At 37.1% G+C, this 20,838-nt stretch overlaps 1 long non-coding RNA gene across 2 annotated transcripts; it reads right to left on the bottom strand.

Annotated features, from left to right (window-relative positions):
- Positions 1-13,683: 13,683 nt before the first annotated feature.
- LOC117317715 lies at positions 13,684-17,710 on the bottom strand. 2 transcript variants are annotated; one of them, XR_004530235.1, is made up of 2 exons: positions 16,096-17,710; positions 13,684-16,029 (listed from the first exon to the last, which is right to left on the bottom strand). It is a non-coding gene; the product is annotated as an uncharacterized LOC117317715 (long non-coding RNA). The 2 variants fall into 2 exon arrangements; XR_004530234.1 differs by having other exon boundaries at positions 16,063-17,710.
- Positions 17,711-20,838: the final 3,128 nt, after the last annotated feature.

Raw genomic sequence — 20,838 nt, forward strand, 5'->3', positions numbered from 1 at the left:
TGATAGCGATCGGTTTCACTTCCAGAATTGATAATCGGAAACTCGGCTATTCGTATCTTGGTTTAGTAACATTACAAATATATGCAAAGCTGAAGATTATGAACACTTCCAGAAATTTCTTGCCTTTTCAAAATCATCATTGATGATAAGTTTTATTTATTTTTTTCACATTTTTTTCACATTTTTTTTTTTTTTTTTTGTACTTATTTTTGATTATTTGATCATCAGCCGACCACTAATCAGAATAGATTGTTAGGAGGCATTTTCACAGACCAAGTTGAAGAATATCCAGTTACAGTACTTGTGCTTCATGTATATAGTGGTAACAGTGTTCAAAGAATACAAGACCTGGAATGTTTTATAAAAGATTACTAGTGGCAGTGTTTTCAATTCGACAGAAATCTTGTAACCTTTGTTGACTTCCAGGGCTATAGTCATGTTTATGGTGTTTTCTCAAAATGTAACGCTGTCATCTAATTTGTTTTCTCAAAATATGACGCTATCATCTGTGAACCAAATATAATCTCAGGTACTCTTAACTACTTTTAATACATTAATTCATTTTTTTTCTTCGAAAATTGTAATTTGGAATATTAACTTTGTACTCTTAAAAAAGAAAGCTTTATACCAACATAGAAATATATATATAAAATAGAAATAAAATAAGATTAAACTCTTTACTTCTATATTCAATATTTACTGTTTTATTCCAAGTCAAAAACACAGACCAAGAAAAATTTGGATTTACCTACAGTATGAACTTTTTTATTCTTAGTCAATTATTTATGATTTTATTTAATATTTTAATGTCAGTCAAACTTCTCATTTATTTCATGTGTTAGATAAATTTCTCAACCGGATGCACTTCTAGATGGTTTTGCTGGTTATGAACAAAATGTTCCTTTCATTTTATTCTACCATGATTAGGAGAAGGAACCCATTAATAAAAAAAAACAGCCTCTACATTCCTTATGTGTATTCCTCTGTGTGAACTAGTCCAACATTTTACTCAAAACCTATCAGTAGTACTGTTATTAAGTGGATTTGATTTCAGCAATTTAGGATTCAAGATGGCCGCTGTAGTTTGTGGATGAGGTATTGCGGACGTATTCAGTGGCTATGTCTCATACTGTAGAATGTGTATTTTACAGTACATATTAAATACTGTATTTTATATAATGCTAGTTTTATTTAAAATATCTGAAAATTATTTTTAATTTTCTAAATAAATTTGTAATAATATGTAGTGTTTTTTAAATCAGCAAAATCATTGGCGTCTGAATTTGTTGGGTGTTTTCTTGATGTTGTCTGTAAACGTTTTTAACGCAGATAAGCGGGCCACACTAGTCTAGAGGAAAAATTGGCTAGGAATTTGTCAGTTGCAGATGTCTATTTATAGTTATTTCATCATTATATCTTTTGTATAACAGGGCTTTCAGAACATGTGATTACCATGTGACCTGTATGCGTCATGATCACATGACAACAGGATGGCATTCATTTCCTTATGAAGATGCTATAATCAAAAGAACTGCCATATTTGATTTGTTTTCTTTTCAAGTTGTATTGAATTTCTTCCATGAAAAATCTCCCTAAATATTGTCAAAATGAAGTCTGCAATAGAGGTATGCTCCTATGTGCCATTTTGTTGTCATGTGACTGCAGTCATGTGACAGTCATATGACTGTCATGTGATCCTAGCTTGCCTGGCAAGACTGCAATCAAATTTGAATGTTAGCAAAGTTATTCTTTAGAGAATCTGTAGTTATTTTTTGTTGTTATTGTAAAGTAATATACTTGTTTCATTTAAAGGGACATCACGGTAAACCAATTATTATTTTGTATTTTTTCATATTATTGGGTATATCTTTAAAAAAAATATCCTTATGAACAATAACCATTCGAATTTGATGATATATGTATATAAAAAACATCAATTATTAATTATAAAAAGGTTATCACAATTCGTTGATCAATAGTCTGAATATGCAAATTTTGTGACATATACGATAACACGCATGCGCACAACACACTAAAACACCTGAAAACAAAAATGGCTTCCAATGTGAATCGGCTGCGGTTGAAAACGATAACAGCTTCCGCAATGAAGAGAATAATTGGAAAATGGGTCAAACACAATCCTAGAATTAAACTGGGGAAGCAGTACAATACAGTTCAAACATGAAAACAGCAGTAATACGGACGCTGCTCGTATTCTGCTTGATTGCTGGATAGTAGGTCATGACAATCTCGGTAATATTTATACAGTCTGTACCAGTACACCGCTACTGTCACTATACTATATGTACGGCGTTTACACTTATTTACACATAAATATATGTGCCGGAATATATACAGAACGTGTTATTTAACATTTAAACCACTGTATAATATCGTTGTCCAACTAATCCAATTCGCCTTGTAAACTATCGTGTGTTTGTGTTGCCTCGATTTCAAAACAGTTACGTGATGATTTAAAAATAATTTCCGCGCTAAATTTAGAGGGGGATTCCCAACTAAATCAAGTGGTCAAGCTGGACATGAGGATCGACTGTGAACATTGGGACAGCACAGAAACATAACTGGAAAGGAACAAAACACGTACATTCATTGAAAATTACAACGTTTTTACCGTGATGTCCCTTTAAGATGATATTTAATTTTCGTTGAAATTATTTATTTGGTTGAAATACTGTTCCCGACTTAAAATACTAGGGCGTATAACTAATTGATGGCTTGTACTGGACTACACAGACAAGTTAAGTCAATCCTGTTGTTTAAATAATGAAAACCACACATTGTGTAGTATGTGATTTTGTTGTCCGTCTTGTGCCATACTTTGATGAAATTGTGATGGGACATCGGTTGTAAATCTCTAATAGATCATCCGAAGGCCTTCCTATATAGTTCAGTTATCTATCGTTTGATTGGCTGAGTGTTCAAATCTTAGATAATTAATGTATTTTCAGTTTCAGTGAGATTAACTTTTTTTAACTATAAATGCCTAGCTTATATGAATGAAATATGTCAGCCATTTTTATGATGTTCTTTGAGCTATAATTTACAGGTATATAACAATATACTAATGGTCAATCATGATTTGTGATCATCGTCCCATCAGGAATCTGATGTTAGGTTTATATGTGCTGTGATGCAGACTTGCCATTCTTTAGATAAATATAGGATACCCATCAGTTTCAGCAGTACTGAAAGTTCAGATGATTGATGTCGTTCATTAAGACAATAAACCCTTATATTATGGAAGGGGGGGGGGGGGGGGGGTCCTCACTGACATGTAGGTTGTAGGAAAGGAGGGCTGGGGAGGGGAGGGGGGTTCTCACTGACATGTAGGTTGTAGGAAAGGAGGGCTGGGGAGGGGAGGGGGGTTCTCACTGACATGTAGGTGGTAAAAAGGGGGGGGGGGGTGGAGGGGGTCCTCATCACTGACTTGTAGGTTGTAGGATCATGACTGGGGTGTAGGGGGGGGGGGGGGGGTGGGGGGGGGGTGGGGGGTGGATGTATGTGGGTAGGAAAGGGGGGGGGGGGGGGGTGGGGGGGGGGGGGTGGTCTTGGGGGGTTGTTGGGGTCCTTGATTTTGTATAAGGTGATTTAAAAGATGATTGTGGGAACCTCCGATCACTATCAGCCTGAGGTTTGACAAGTCTGCTGTTATGTTCTGTGGGAATCTCCCTTAACTATCAGCCTGAGGTTTGACAAGTCTGCTGTTATGTTCTGTGGGAATCTCCCTTAACTATCAGCCTGAGGTTTGACAAGTCTGCTGTTATGTTCTGTGGGAATCTCCCTTAACTATCAGCCTGAGGTTTGACAAGTCTGCTGTTATGTTCTGTGTACATATGTTAGACTTATTAATATTTCATGTTAACAAACTCCAGTGTCTGTTCACTGAAGAATTTACCAGGTGTACGAGTACAATCGTTTATCAACAACCAAATCACAGCTCAACACAACCAAATCACAGCTCAACACAATCAAATTATATCTCAACACAACCAAATCATATCTAAACACAATCAAATCATATCTAAACACAATCAAATCACAGCTCAACACAACCAAATCACAGCTCAACACAATCAAATCACATCTCAACACAACCAAATCATATCTAAACACAATCAAATCACAGCTCAACACAACCAAATCACAGCTCAACACAACCAAATTATATCTCAACACAACCAAATCATATCTAAACACAACCAAATCATATCTAAACACAATCAAATCACAGCTCAACACAATCAAATTATATCTAAACACAATCAAATAAAAAAAATCAACACAAATCATATTTCAACACTATCAAATCAAAAATTAATGCATGTAATGTTTCATGGAGCAAATGCACCTGTGAAAACTATTTCCTATTATTGGATGTATGTCCAAGTAATATACTAGAACTAGCACAAACTACGCTAATTAATGTCCGTCACTTGGTTGGTATGGTGTCAAATTATACTGATGAAGGGTAATTTTGGGGTGTATAGCAGGTCAGACACCAAATAGTTAGAAAAACTGCATAGATTTTAAAGAAACGTTATTAGTTTGTATGCTAAGCCACAAAGTCTGGGCACAAGGGATAAAGTTTCTGATTCCCTGGGTAAGTCTGGGTGTGGGTGATGTACTGATTCCCTGGGTAAGTCTGGGTGTGGGTGATGTACTGATTCCCTGGGTAAGTCTGGGTGTGGGTGATGTACTGATTCCCTGGTAAGTCTGGGTGTGGGTGATGTACTGATTCCCTGGTAAGTCTGGGTATGGGTGATGTACTGATTCCCTGGGTAAGTCTGGGTGTGGGTGATGTACAAATTCCCTGGGTATAAGTGATATAGCAGTTTTTGTGTGTGTTAAAATTCATGGATTGAGAGATATGTTTTAAGATCATCATAATTTAGTCTTGTTAGCTGGGACAAAGCCAGAACAGGAAGACCTGATCGAAGGGGAACCAGAGACTGGTTGCTAGTATATCAAAACGTTTAAGACATGCACATATACCAAAATGAAACGCAGAGCCACGTACATTCCAGTCTGTATGTGTTATTTGTTGAACATGTTAAGTGTGCTTACAGAAATTCTGTTCAGTTTTGTTAAAATCCTATCAATTTTACGGAAACCAAAAGAAAAAAAAAACGTAGGCCTGTACAACGTATCTGAATCACGAATTTGAGAAAGTTATCAAAACTGATATAAGCCAGTAATCCGCCTCGATAATTAGTCACCAGAGTGCCCTTCTACCCTGTCATAAAGGTTGTAGGTCATGTCTGCATAGACACTTTCTTAAATATTTTATGACGCCAAAATGTATCTGACGTTGCACTTGCATGATTGTCTCTGCAGAGAATAACGTACCGTCCGAGTCGAAATTTGTCTTTTGTAGAAATAAATTTGAAAGTTTTTACTTATAATTTCATAGATATGAGTTATAAACAAAATCTTCCCCTCGTGAATATGTAATATGGAATTGATTAAACTCCCTAAATGATTTTATAAGGCACTCGCCTCAAGGGTTGTGGCATAGCAAATTATTCAACCTTAATTCAGTATTCATATCCATGAGTTTCAATCTAATTAAAATTATATCTTGCTCTCTCGTCCCGTAAACTACGCTCCGCTAATTCAAGATGTAGCGGAGTAATTTACGGGACGGAGTGCAGATCAAGATATGTTTTTAATCAGATTGCCATGAATCCGCTAAGTCAAGATGTTTCGGAGTAATTTACGAAACGGGAGCACAAATTAAGATATGATTCTATTCGAATTGCCATGAGTATAAGATTCTATTCATCACATAACCAACAATTCCCATGTTAGCAGTTAAAACAAATACTATTTATAAAACTTTGACACTATTTACTCAAAGGAGAAATGGAGGATCCTGATATTTGAGCGGCTTGTAATGCGGAATTAAACAAGTTCAATAATTTGATATACCACGAGCCTTTAGGCTTTCAATAGTAAATAGTTTCAAAGCAGTTATAAGTAGCGATGGTTTTAATCATACAGGAATTATGGCCAGAATGTTCTGGTTGGGTTATGATAAACAGATGCTGATAAGGCGCTAAGCTACATGGTAGTCAATAAGTTTTACTTATGTCACAATTAAATTTTCTTCATGCCACGAAAAGAAAAGAAAATTTTGTTGTGATCAAATCATGATAACCATACATTTTTTTTTTGTCACGATTTAAGTTTTTGTGTTATAATTAAATTTCATTTTTGTCATTACTAAATTTTAATTGTGTCATGACCTTATTTTGTCACAATTAGAATTTATTTGTATCGGGATTAGGATTTGTTTCACAATTTAATTTTGTCTCGCAGTTAAATTTTTTGTCTCACGATTTTATGATATTTACTTCCGTTACATCCTCAATATTCCAGGGGTACAGAGAGCGAAAGTGAGTGTTGTGATACATCGCCCAGTCACTTCCACCTTGTGGATGAAATGTAGTAAAAAAAAAAAAAAAAAAAAATGGTGTGACCCTTTCATGTTTATCAAACGAATCTCAGGGTCACCAAATAATTAAATTGACTGGCTTTGAACTTGGTTGTTGCTTATCTGTAATTTTCAGAATTCGTCGGCTAGTAACTGGTCATGTTTTAATTCCAAATATCAATCTAAAAGTTAGTCGTGTGCCTTCGGTCTGTCGTGACACATTTTAGGGGCGCAAAGAGCGAAAGTGAACCTAACCCCTGGAATATCGAGGATGGACACATTCCAAGTGTCCAGAGAGCGAAAGTGTTGCCCTTGTACAGAGGAGAGATATATTCCAGGATATTGAGTTAGTGAATTTAACCCCTGTAGTATCGTGAATGCGACCGGTATAGTTGTGTATTTGTGTTATCTGCCACATTTATGATACCACGTCATGTTTGTATTATAAAAGTTGAATCGTGTGAGGTGACGGGCGGTCCAAATGTGATCTGTTGTGTAATACGAGTATATATTGTCATGTAACTTCAAAATAATTATTAATGAAAAAAATGTTGTTGTATTGATGTGATATAATGAGGAAAAACTCTATACCGGATAAGTCTAATCAAAAATTAAAATATCAAAATATTGTCATTTTTATCTTTTCTTTTGTTGTTTGTATTCTCCGTTGACCTGACTGAGGTGGTATTTAAACTCCTCTCTTGTATAGAGCTGTGACTGTTTCCCTGTAAATTGCTTAGAAAATTCTATTTTATATATTTATGAGGAAAAAAAGATTTTTTTTTTTAAACGAATTTTCACCTCTTTAACTCATTTCTATTCCAATGTAATGAGAAATACAAATCACCCTCGTAGGACCTCGAACTAGTGATCTCTCGCTCTCAAGGCAAACATTCTACCCTCGTAGGACCTCGAACTAGTGATCTCTCGCTCTCAAGGCAAACATTCTACCCTCGTAGGACCTCGGACTAGTGATCTCTCGCTCTCAAGGCAAACATTCTACCCTCGTAGGACCTCGGACTAGTGATCTCTCGCTCTCCAGGCAAACATTCTACCCTCGTAGGACCTCGGACTAGTGATCTCTCGCTCTCAAGGCAAACATTCTACCCTCGTAGGACCTCGGACTAGTGACCTCTCACTCTCCAGGCAAACATTCTACCCTCGTAGGACCTCGGACTAGTGATCTCTCGCTCTCAAGGCAAACATTCTACCCTCGTAGGACCTCGGACTAGTGATCTCTCTCGCTCTCCAGGCAAACATTCTACCCTCGTAGGACCTCGGACTAGTGATCTCTCGCTCTCCAGGCAAACATTCTACCCTCGTAGGACCTCGGACTAGTGATCTCTCGCTCTCAAGGCAAACATTCTACCCTCGTAGGACCTCGGACTAGTGATCTCTCGCTCTCAAGGCAAACATTCTACCCTCGTAGGACCTCGGACTAGTGATCTCTCGCTCTCAAGGCAAACATTCTACCCTCGTAGGACCTCGGACTAGTGATCTCTCGCTCTCAAGGCAAACATTCTACCACCAGGCTAAAGGAGAATTTCCCACTAGTCTAAACTAATAAGGAAACCCATACTATCCACCTCCTACACACCAGGCTAAAGGTATATTCCCTCTAGTCTGAGTTAGTAAGGTGACCGATACTCTCCACATCCCCCACTAGGCTAAAGGGAAATTCCCACTAGCCTGAAATAAGGTGACCCATACTATCCACATCCTAACACTAGACTAAAGGGAAATACCCACTAGCCTGAACTAGCGAGGTGATCTTGAACTCTCCACATCCCCCACTAGGCTAAAGGGAAATTCCCTCTAGCCTGAAATAAGGTGACCCATACTCTCCACATCCCACCACTAGGCTAAAGGGAAATTCCCACTAGTCTGAGCTAGTAAGGTGACTTTATACTCTCCACATTCTACCACTAGGCTAAAGGGAAATTCCCACTAGTCTGAGCTATTAAAGTGACCTTATACTCTCCACATCCCACCACTAGACTAAAGGGAAATTCCCACTAGTCTGAGCTATTAAAGTGACCTTATACTCTCCACATCCCACCACTAGACTAAAGGGAAATTCCTACTAGTCTGAGCTAGTAAGGTGACCGATACTCTCCACATCCTAACACTGGACTAAAGGGAAATTCCCACTAGTCTGAGCTAGTAAAGTGACCGATACTCTCCACATCCTACAACTAGACTAAGGGAAATTCCCACTAGTCTTAGCTAGTAAGGTGACCTTGAACTCTCCACATCCTACCACTGGACTAAAGGGAAATTCCCACTAGCCTGAGCTGGTAATTAATATATAAGGTGACCGATACTCTCTACATCCTACCACTAGACTAAAGGGAAATTCCCACTAGTCTTAGCTAGTAATCAATATATACGGCGACCTTGAACTCTCCACATCCTACCACTAGACTAAGGGAAATTCCCACTAGCCTGAGCTAGTAAGGTGACCGATCCTCTCCACATCCTACCACTAGGCTAAAGGGAAATTCCCACTAGTCTTAGCTAGTAATTAATATATATGGTGACCTTGAACTCTCAACATCCTACCACTGGACTAAAGGGAAATTCCCACTAGCCTGAGCTAGTAAGGTGACCGACACTCCCCACATCCTACCACTGGACTAAAGGGAAATTCCCACTAGTCTGAGCTAGTAATTAATATATAAGGTGACCGATACTCTCCACATCCTACCACTAGACTAAAGGGAAATTCCCACTAGCCTGAGCTAGTAAGGTATCAGGATCTTATTACTGCCCTTTATCACTAGTACATTTACAAAATGGACAATCAAAATCTTCAACAAAGTCCATAAGTTGTATGTATCAAACACCAAGCTCATGTTGTGTCAATGTGAATGTTTGAGTAAATCTTCGGATGACAGTACTCTATAAATATCCAGTCATTCTGTGATGCACATGACATCACAATGAACCGACAAATGAGGGAAAAGACAGACCTCGTACCGTCCACCCTTGACAATAGTGGGAAAAGACAGACCTTGTACCGCCCACCCTTGACAATAGAGGGAAAAGACAGACCTCGTACCGCCCACCCTTGACAATAGAGGGAAAAGACAGACCTCGTACCGCCCACCCTTGACAATAGAGGGAAAAGACAGACCTCCTACCGTCCACCCTTGACAATAGAGGGAAAAGACAGACCTCGTACCGCCCACCCTTGACAATAGAGGGAAAAGACAGACCTCGTACCGCCCACCCTTGACAATAGAGGGAAAAGGCAGACCTCCAACCGCCCACCCTTGACAATAGAGGGAAAAGACAGACCTCCTACCACCCACCCATGACAATAGAGGGAAAAGACAGACCTCCTACCGCCCACCCTTGACAATAGAGGGAAAAGACAGACCTCGTACCGCCCACCCTTGACAATAGAGGGAAAAGGCAGACCTCCAACCGCCCACCCTTGACAATAGAGGGAAAAGACAGACCTCCTACCACCCACCCATGACAATAGAGGGAAAAGACAGACCTCCTACCGCCCACCCTTGACAATAGAGGGAAAAGACAGACCTCGTACCGCCCACCCTTGACAATAGAGGGAAAAGACAGACCTCGTACTGCCCACCCTTGACAATAACATTCCTTTTCCCCAGTGCTACAATCATTTCCCCATGGTAACAACCTGGTATGGTGTATATTTTCCCAGTAAAAAAGACCCATGTTAGCTTCACATTCATATCGTGTTACAAGGATTTCAGAGAAAACCTTATACAAACAAGACAACAAATACACGTTCGTGATCCCAGAGGAATCATGGTGTCCAACACAAATAATCTTGTTGTATCATGTAATTTGCTTGTTTGTTTTTGTTCGTCGTCCTATTAACGGCCAGGGTCATTTAAGGACATGCCAGGTGAGGAAAGCAGGAGTACCAAGAGACAAGAGGCCAAAGGGCCTTAACGGTCATCTGACTCTAAATTAAAGAACATTATACTATTGTAGTATGTATTCTCTGTAGCAGGTATAGTGGCACTGTTGGCCATGATGGCCATTTTGGAATTTGGATAAACACGAAAAATAGCACTTGATCAAGACTATCTCAGGATCATTTCTGGTAAGAGCTGAATCCCACTGGTGGAATTTGAAAAAAAGTTTGAAATAGGTGTTGTTCAGGAAAACCATGATTGCGCAATCATGTTACAAAATGGCTGCCGTGGCAGAGGCAAAAAAATAACAACACTTTGTTGGCTCTGCTTCCTTAACATCCTCACCAATTTCAAGCTCAATCGCCCTATTGGAACTGGAGAAGAAGTTTAAAATGTGTTATTCAAGATGGTTGCCATGGCGGCCATCTCAGATTTCTGACTGACCCATAAATAACAACACTTGGCCAGGATCATCTAAAGATCATTTCTGGTATGTTAGAGCTGAATCCCCCTGGTGGAATTTGAGAAGAAGTTTCAAATAGTTCAGGAAAACCATGATTGCGTAATCATGTTACAAAATGGCCACCTTAGCTGCCATGTCAAAGTTTTAACGATGCCGAAAAATAACAACACTTTGTTGACTATCTTTCCTTAACATTCTCACCAGTTTCCAGCTCAATTGCACCATTGGAACTGGAGAAAAAGTTTAAAATGTGTTTTTCAAGATGGTTGCCATGGCGGCCATCTTGGATTACTCACTGACCTGAAAAATAACAACACTTAGTCAGGACCATCTCAGGATCATTTTTGGTAAGTAAGAACTGAATCCCATCGGCGGAATTTGAGAAGAAGTTTCAAATAGGTGTTGTTCAGAAGAACCATGATTGCGCAATCATGTTACAAAATGGCCGACGTGGCTGCCATGTCAAAATTTTTACAAAGCCAAAAAATAAGAACACTTTGTTGACTCTCCCTCCTTAACATCCTCACCAACTTCCAGCTCAATCGCACCAGTGGAACTGGAGAAGAAGTTTAAAATGTGTTTTTCAAGATGGTTGCCATGGCGGCCATCTTGGATTTCTGACTAACCTGAAAAATAACAACACTTGGTCAGGACCATCTCAGGATCATTTTTGGTAAGTAAGAACTGAATCCCACAGGTGGAATTTGAGAAGAAGTTTCAAATAGGTGTTGTTCAGAAGAACCGTGATTGCGCAATCATGTTACAAAATGGCCGACGTGGCTGCCATGTCAAAGTTTTTTACGAAGCCGAAAAATAACAACACTTTGTTGGCTCTCCCTCCTTAACATCCTCAACAATTTCCAACTCAATGGCACCAGTGGAACTGGAGAAGAAGTTTAAAATGTGTTTTTCAAGATGGTTGCCATGACGGCCATCTTGAATATCTGACCGACCTGAAAAATAACAACACTTGGTCGGGATCATCTCAGGATCATTTCAGGCAAGTTTCAGCTCAATAGCACTGGTGGAACTCGAGAAGAAGTTTCAAATGTGTTTTAAAAATGGTGGCTGTGGCGGCCATCTTGGATTTCAGACTGACCCGAAAAATAACAACACTTGGTCGGGACCATCCCAGCATCATTTCAGGCAAGTTTCAGCTCAATCCCACTGGTGGAACTTGAGAAGAAGTTTGAAATGTGAAAAGTTTACGCACGGCGGACGGCGAACGGCGGACGGCGCACGACGACGGACGAAACATGATGACTATAAGTCATCCTGACCCTTCGGGTCAGATGACCTAAACAAGAGGCCCAGGGGCCTTAACGGTCATCTGACTCTAAATTAAAAACCTGATAAAATTGTAGTATGTATTCTCTGTAGCAAGTATATAGTGGCGCCGTTTGCCATGGTGGCCATCTTGGATTTCTGACCGATCCAATAAATAACAACACTTGGTAAGGACCATCTCAGGATCATTTCTGGTTACAGTTACAGCTGAATTCCATTGGGGGAATTTGAGAAGAAGTTTAAAATAGGCATTGTTCAGGAAAACCATGATTGCACAATCATGTTACAAATGGCCACCATGGCTGCCAAGTCAATGATTTTACAAGGCGGAAAAATATTAACACTTTGTTGGCACTCCTTCCTTAAAATCCTCACCAATTTCCAACTCAATGGCACCAGTGGAACTGGAGAAGAAGTTTAAAATGTTTTTTCAAGATGGTTGCCATGGTGGCCATCTTGTATTTCAGACCAACCCGAAAAATAACAACACTTGGTCGGCATCATCTCAGGATCATTTCAGGCAAGTTTCAGCCCAATAGTACTGGTGGAACTGGAGAAGAAGTTTAAAATGTGTTTTTCAAGATGGCGGATATGGCGGCCATCTTGGATTTCAGACCAACCCAAAAAATAACAACACTTGGTCGGGATCATATCAGGATCATTTCAGGCAAGTTTCAGATTAATAGCACTGGTGGAACTTGAGAAGAAGTTTAAAATGTGTTTTTCAAGATGGCGGATATGGCGGCCATCTTGGATTTCAGACCAACCCAAAAAATAACAACACTTTGTCAGGATCATATCAGGATCATTTCAGGCAAGTTTCAGTTTAATAGCACTGGTGGAACTGGAGAAGAAGTTTAAAATGTGTTTTTCAAGATGGCGGCCACGGCGGCCATCTTGGATTTTGGACCGACCTGAAAAATAACAACACTTGCAATTGGTCGGCATCATATCAGGATCATTTCAGGCAAATTTCAGCCCAATAGCACTGGTGGAACTTGAGAAGAAGTTTAAAATGTGTTTTTCAAGATGGCGGCTATGGCGGCCATCTTGGATTTCGGACCGACCCGAAAAATAACAACACTTGGTCAGGACCATCTCAGGATCATTTCAGGCAAGTTTCAGCTCAATAGCACTGGTGGAACTGGAGAAGAAGTTTAAAATGTGTTTTCAAAATGGCGGCTATGGCGGCCATCTTGGATTTCGGACATACACGAAAAATAACAACACTTGGTCAGGACCATCTCAGGATAATTTCAGGCAAGTTTCAGCTCAATCCCACTGGTGGAACTTGAGAAGAAGTTTGAAATGTGAAAAGTTTACGCACGACGCACGGCGCACGGCGGACGGCGGACGGCGCACGACGACGGACGAAGCATGATGACTATAGGTCATCCTGACCCTTCGGGTCAGATGACCTAAAAACCACCGGCCTACGGTCAGTACCTGGCAAATGCCCCACATAGGTTTCAAACTCGCAACCAGGAGGTGGAGGGCTAGAGATAAAGTGTCGGGACACCTTAAGAGCATCATCAGATAGTGGACTAAAAATTCTAATAAAAACACGGACACTTGACTTGTAAACAGCAAAACATTGCCCTTTTTATTGTACAAAAATTGAGTAGGAATAACGTTAACAAACAGTTGCTAGTAAATGTGGGGATACAGCACTATATATACACGCCAGTGTTAACATGGAATATCGCAGATAATGTCGGGGGACACGCCATTGTTAACATGGAATATCGCAGATAATGTCGGGGGACACGCCAGTGTTAACATGGAATATCGCAGATAATGTCGGGGGACAGTAACAAAACATGGCGTTATTTCAGCACTATTTACATACATCCTAACCCGATATAACACAGAAAAGGTTGGGAGGGACATTAAACAAAACATGGCGTTATTTCAGCACTACATGTATGCACATACATCCAAACCCGATATAACACAGATAATGTTGGGAGGGACATTAAACAAAATATGGCGTTATTTCAGCATTTTACACACACACCATCACCTGATGTACCGCACATAATGTCGGCTGGGACAGTAAATAAAATATGGAATTTATTTCGTTAACCATGAAATTTTCATCCCATCATATTTTCACCAGGTGTAGTATAAGTTGACTAGCCTATAACTTTACTAAAATTATGTATACATTACGTGTTGCTATGAATGTAGTAGGAGTGGGAAAATGCACAGCCAGATTGGGGTTCGAACCGGGACCTCCGAACACTAGCCGGATGCTCTACCGGTCGAGTTCTACTATGTAAATATAATGTTGTGTTTTACCTCTTGGTATCAAAATTTTGCCTTTTAAAATGTTTAGTATTAATAGAAATATTTTTGACAGCTGCTATAAACAAATGTCAGTTTGAAGTGCAGCAAATTGATTTATAAGTGTTTTTACTATTAATCCAGCTTTTACTCTCTTTTCATGGTGAAAATATGACAGTGTGAGAATGCCCTGTTTAACAGTGACTGACTTTTGAGATACATTAGCCGAGAGCAGAAAGCGTTAACAAAACTGTAATTTACAACGGTAAAGGGATACAAACTTGTCTGTACATTATAAGGCTATGTGTTATACCGTGCTGCGAAACCTCTATTAAATGTGAAGACAAATATCTGGTATAAATGGAGATTACACTAAGGGACACAACTCTTAATCAAGTACATTCACATGTATGGTAGCATATAACCTTAACGTTCCCGACAAATTTCCCCACTTAGAAATTTTAGAATTAAATAAAAATTTTCAACAACACTGCAAATTGTTGTACGAATTGAATTAAACCACAAGCATAGATTTAAACTTAAAAAATAAAATATATCAGTTGTCAATGTTTAAATATAAATTCTTTTAAATGATGATGATGATAAACACAAATTAGAATCTGAGGTTAGCCAATTAACATCCCAAAGTGTTATAAACCTTGTACATTTAGACTGTGACTAAAAAATTATTTCTAATACCGGTCGCACTAATTGAAACATTAAAAAAATTCCCTGCTACTAACTTGCCAATAAAATCTATTCTTTTGACCTTTTTTTGATTCATAGAAATTTCTTCATATTTTTGCCATCTTAAATTCAATGAGTTGATGCGTACAGCTTTTGACTACATTTGTAATGTATCAATAGAGGATTTATATTATAGTACGTGAAATGTTACATGAATTAAAAGTATCAAAGCATTTTTCATGATTTTAATTTTCAAACTGACAAATACACCGCAGGAAAACTTACAAACTACAGTATTTATCCACAAAAAATCTCCCTTCTTGATTTTAGTATGGTCATGAATTTTGAAATAGTTAGCTAAATAATGCACAAACAAACCCTCCCAAACTTTACTGCTAAACTTTTATATTCAGGGAGGGGGCTTAATGTTTAGGAAAAATACAGTATTGAAATTTAAAACTATTTTAAAGGGAAGGGGACTATTTGAGGATAAATACGGTTCTTAACTATTTTAAAGGGAAGGGGACTATTTGAGGATAAATACGGTTCTTAACTATCATAATTGGCGAAGGGGACTATTTGAGGATAAATACAGTTCTTAACTTTTACAATTGGCGAAGGGGTTTATTTGAGGATAAATAAGGTTCTTAACTATTATAATTGACGAAGGGGTTTATTTGAGGATAAATACAGTAAATATACATTGATGTGCAGACTGATAATCAGTGAAACTTTGGTCCGATTCCTAAAACACTTGATATCAAGTTATTCCTCCTCTACAAAAATTATCCAATGCTTCACCATAAGGAATGACAACATGTTGCCTATTACAGGAAAAAAAATCTAAAATATTATTATTAGGATGAAGATTTTAAACGTTGTATAGCACCATCAAAATTAGTAAGATGCAATAAAATTACAATATACCTGGTTATGGACCGTGTCCAAACCTTGACTGTCCAAACTAAAATTATTGTCCAAACCTTGACTGTCCAAACTAAAATTATTGTCCAAACCTTGACTGTCCAAACTAAAATTATTGTCCAAACCTTGACTGTCCAAACTAAAATTATTGTCCAAACCTTGACTGTCCAAACTAAAATTATTGTCCAAACCTTGACTGTCCAAACTAAAATTATGAGTACTGTATTCAAAGGCAATTAGCTGCCTTATTCCTTTTCGCAGAAGAATCAATTCTGATAACAGTTAGGTAAAAGTGGTTCATAAATAAGCTAGCTCCAAACTTAAACACTTTAACTTTTACACTAGGGGGAGGGGTTTATATGAGGATGAATACTTTAACTTTTACACTAGGGGGAGGGGTTTATATGAGGATAAATACATATTTGATGATGAATACAGCACTTGCTTGGTTATTTTGATTGTTCCACACTTTACTGATAACAGTAAATTAGTCAAGATTAGAACCTTTCAAAACTTATATATACATGTATTTGTATACAGAAAATACTATACAAGGAATATTAAAAATATTTCTATTTTTATGCATGATAACCAAAATTGATAGATTCTCTGTGATATCATAACACATTATAACACGTTCTGATTAAAATATCAATAAAGCTTTTAAACTATCACTTTTTGAAATTAATATTTTATAAAAGATATTCCATAGCTGAAATGAACGAAGCACATATTAAGAATTTGTGCGTACCTTTAAACTCAAACTAAAATCAAATTGGTCATTTTCCCAAAATATTTGGTATTAATTAGAATAAATTATATTATTTTATGATATTTCTTTTTTTATCAAGCAACTTTGTATTTGATTACCAAACAAGAGATTCCAAAAGGATCTTGAAGCCGCTGTATGATTTCCATTGGTTCTATGTAAGACTGATCTGCTTAAATGATTTGATAAATGACAGACGAGGGATAAAGATGAATCTGATGATGGTAACAAATCAACCATCATATGTGTATCATTGATGACTTTTTTGGATTTCATACAAAAATGGTTATCAGTGCAAAGATTTTGTGTCATAAGAGATATTTTTAGAACCCTAAAAATGTATTAATCAGTAATTTAGTACTCTGTCAGCGAACTCCATGTTATAAACCGGTTATACATGTAGTGAATTTTTAGCGAACTCCATGTTATATACTGGTTATACATGTAGTGAATTTTTGCCTCGCACCAGACATCTCTCTGGTGAAATGTCTAACATCTGGTGTAGGGGCCAGAAGATACTCTGACAATCAAACAGAATATAAAACCATGACACTAAAAGAAAATGATTCTTTAAATATTTTCATTTAATTACCAATTAACAAAATGTGGGGGAAAAGGCAAGGAAGTAATGGGCATACAAAAATGAAACAAAGTTTTATCGAGGAAACAATGGCTATAAATAGTAACATGAAATATTATATATTATGCAATAAATAAGATGCATATTTTCAGAAAACAGAAAGAAGAAAAATACGACAAACAATGATAACCTAACATTCCTCCATTTCTTACAATAGATGAAATTTAATTCCAGAGTCAGGGGTTTGTGAAACAGGTCAGTATAACAATGTTTTACTGTAGATGGTGACAGTATAACAAGGTTTTACTGTAGACGGTGACAGTATAACAAGGTTTTACTGTAGATAGTGACAGTATAACAAGGTTTTACTGTAGACGGTGACAGTATAACAAGGTTTTACTGTGTACAATGGTGACAGTATAACAAGGTTTTACTGTAGATGGTGACAGTATAACAAGGTTTTACTGTCGAATGGTGGCAGTATAACAAGGTTTTACTGTAATGGTGACAGTATAACAAGGTTTTACTGTAATGGTGACAGTATAACAAGGTTTTACTGTAGACGGTGGCAGTATAACAAGGTTTTACTGTAAAATGGTGGCAGTATAACAAGGTTTTACTGTAGACGGTGACAGTATAACAAGGTTTTACTGTATAATGGTGGCAGTATAACAAGGTTTTAATGTATAATGGTGACAGTATAACAAGGTTTTACTGTAGATGGTGACAGTATAACAAGGTTTTACTGTCGAATGGTGGCAGTATAACAAGGTTTTACTGTAGATGGTGACAGTATAACAAGGTTTTACTGTAGATTGTGTCAGTATAACAAGGTTTTACTGTAGATTGTGTCAGTATAACAAGGTTTTACTGTAGATTGTGTCAGTATAACAAGGTTTTACTGTAGACGGTGACAGTATAACAAGGTTTTACTGTATATGGTGACAGTATAACAAGGTTTTACTGTAGACGGTGACAGTATAACAAGGTTTTACTGTATATATAGTGACAGTATAACAAGGTTTTACTGTAGATGGTGACAGTATAACAAGGTTTTACTGTAGATAGTGACAGTATAACAAGGTTTTACTGTAGACGGTGACAGTATAACAATCAAGGTTTTACTGTAGATAATGATAGTATAACAAGGTTTTACTGTAGATAATGACAGTATAACAAGGTTTTACTGTAGATGGTGACAGTATAACAAGGATTAACTAACTATACAAACTGTTGATGGTGATTGAGAGGTTTTATTGTATCCAAGCCTGTGTCCTGCCCCAGATAATTCATCATATCACTGTCAAAGTTACGTACAATTCCTCCCTAAACACAACAAGTTTTGTGGAAAATGAAAATCATCATAAACATAAAGCATATTACAATAGGCACATGTAGAAGGAAAGTTTTACAGTTTAAATGAAAATGTGTGATATCTTATATTTGTAGACAAGTTCATTAAAACTACAACAAATTCTTTGGTATGAATCACAAAATACTGATAAAACATTAAACAGGAGAAATCTCTTTCATGATTAAACATAAATATACCCAGACAGATCCCATGTAGAAATATTGCATTGAATAACTTTGTGTTCTAAAGACCTCCTCAATTTTGTAAACAATAATCTATACAGTATAAACAAGTACAACAAACATTTAACTATTTCATTATTTTACATCGACCAGATATGACATTTAATTAACATGTTCATTATTAATTCTTTTAATTGTGGCATGGTTCATTTGTAATTTTTCCATGTGTTTGGCATTATTTTGAAATCCGAAAATTAAAATTATGAAATTTGTTAAGTATGGGGCTATGGCACCTTCCAGTCACAACTTTTCTTTAAATCTGTTTTTAGTTTCTATGACAGCCCCTCGGTATCAACACTTCAGACCCTCAGCATCTTATTTCTTGACCCTCAGCATCTTATTTCTTTAAACCTGTTTTTAGTTTCTATGACAGCCCCTCGGTATCGACCCTTTAGACCCCAGCATCTTATTTCTTTAAACCTGTTTTTAGTTTCTATGACAGCCCCTCGGTATCGACCCTTTAGACCCCAGCATCTTATTTCTTTAAACCTGTTTCTAATTTCTATGACAGCCCCTCGGTATCGACCCTTTAGACCCATGCATCTTATTTCTTTAAACCTGTTTCTAATTTCTATGACAGCCCCTCGGTATCGACCCTTTAGACTCATGCATCACCCATGAATTTGATCTGAACCCTAAAATATCCAACTCTTAATATTTAATTGAAATATACTACTGTACTTGTAATATCTTGTGTCTTTTGTCAATCAATCTAAAACTACTGGTAAGTTTCCCCATCATATCTATGACATCATAGCCTTTATATTCAGTTAGCACTGTGTTGCATGATGATGAACAATTCTAACATGTTAATAACTTTCAGAAATAGTCAAATTTCTTGTGACCATATGACCATTATGTAAGATATAGTGAATTTTGATCAATTTCTCAAAAAAAAAACAAAAACAAAACAAAAACAGAAAATATGAATACACTGGTGACTGATTTAATATAAGAAATTATAATTAAATATCAGAAGAACATGAAACAAAAATATTGTAAACAAAAAGGTTAATTAGGTCTACAGTAGAACAACAATGATTACTTAGGGTATGTTATTTTATTGATACAAAGTAACAGTGTGTTCCTGTTAAAATCCCACGGACAGTATATCATCTGTACCCAGTATAGAGACCAACCTAACCAATTGTTTTCCCATAGATTTTAGTGTTAACGTTTTGGAGTATTTCATTCAAATTCTTGAATTCAATATGACAATTAAGCTTTATAACAAAAGTTTAGGGTCTGATATAACACCTAATCAAAAAAAAAAGTTGGGTCCTTCAGCTCAAATTTTCTCCAGGGTAGCCATTTTGAAAATAGGTGAATTTCGCAGTAAAACTTCTCAAAAATCGTAAATGTTTACCTGTTTACTATTATCATCTGAAATTTTGGGAAAAAAATCAATCGGACTACGAAATTTATATCAACATTTCTTATTGATAGTTACCTATCAGTCTACATATCTTTTTTCTCACTTCATAACATACTGGCCAATCAGTGGCTGCCAGACATTTTATCCTTGGCTCAACTTTCTATACACAGGGGCTGTTTCAAAAATATATTTTTTCAATTGGTTGGTTGTTCCCTATAGATCTACAGGCAAAAATAGGAAACAGACAGGTATGTCAGTGGTACCTGTACATGTACATAAACAGCAGTTGTGCTTTATTTTGAAATCAATTACATTTTCTGTTATACAAAATGACAATGCATCAATGTGGAGATCCGAATTTTTTAAATCTCGGAGGAAAACTTTTAGCACAGCGATGAATTGGTTTGCCTTTTTAAAATGTTAAGATTCTGATTTCAGTAATTAAGATGGGGGAATTTCCAATTCTCCATTAAATCCAAACATACCATCAGGTATACTTCACATCAAGAGGATGC

Source organism: Pecten maximus, chromosome 19, assembly GCF_902652985.1.
Source record: "Pecten maximus chromosome 19, xPecMax1.1, whole genome shotgun sequence".
NCBI classification, from domain to species: domain Eukaryota; kingdom Metazoa; phylum Mollusca; class Bivalvia; order Pectinida; family Pectinidae; genus Pecten; species Pecten maximus.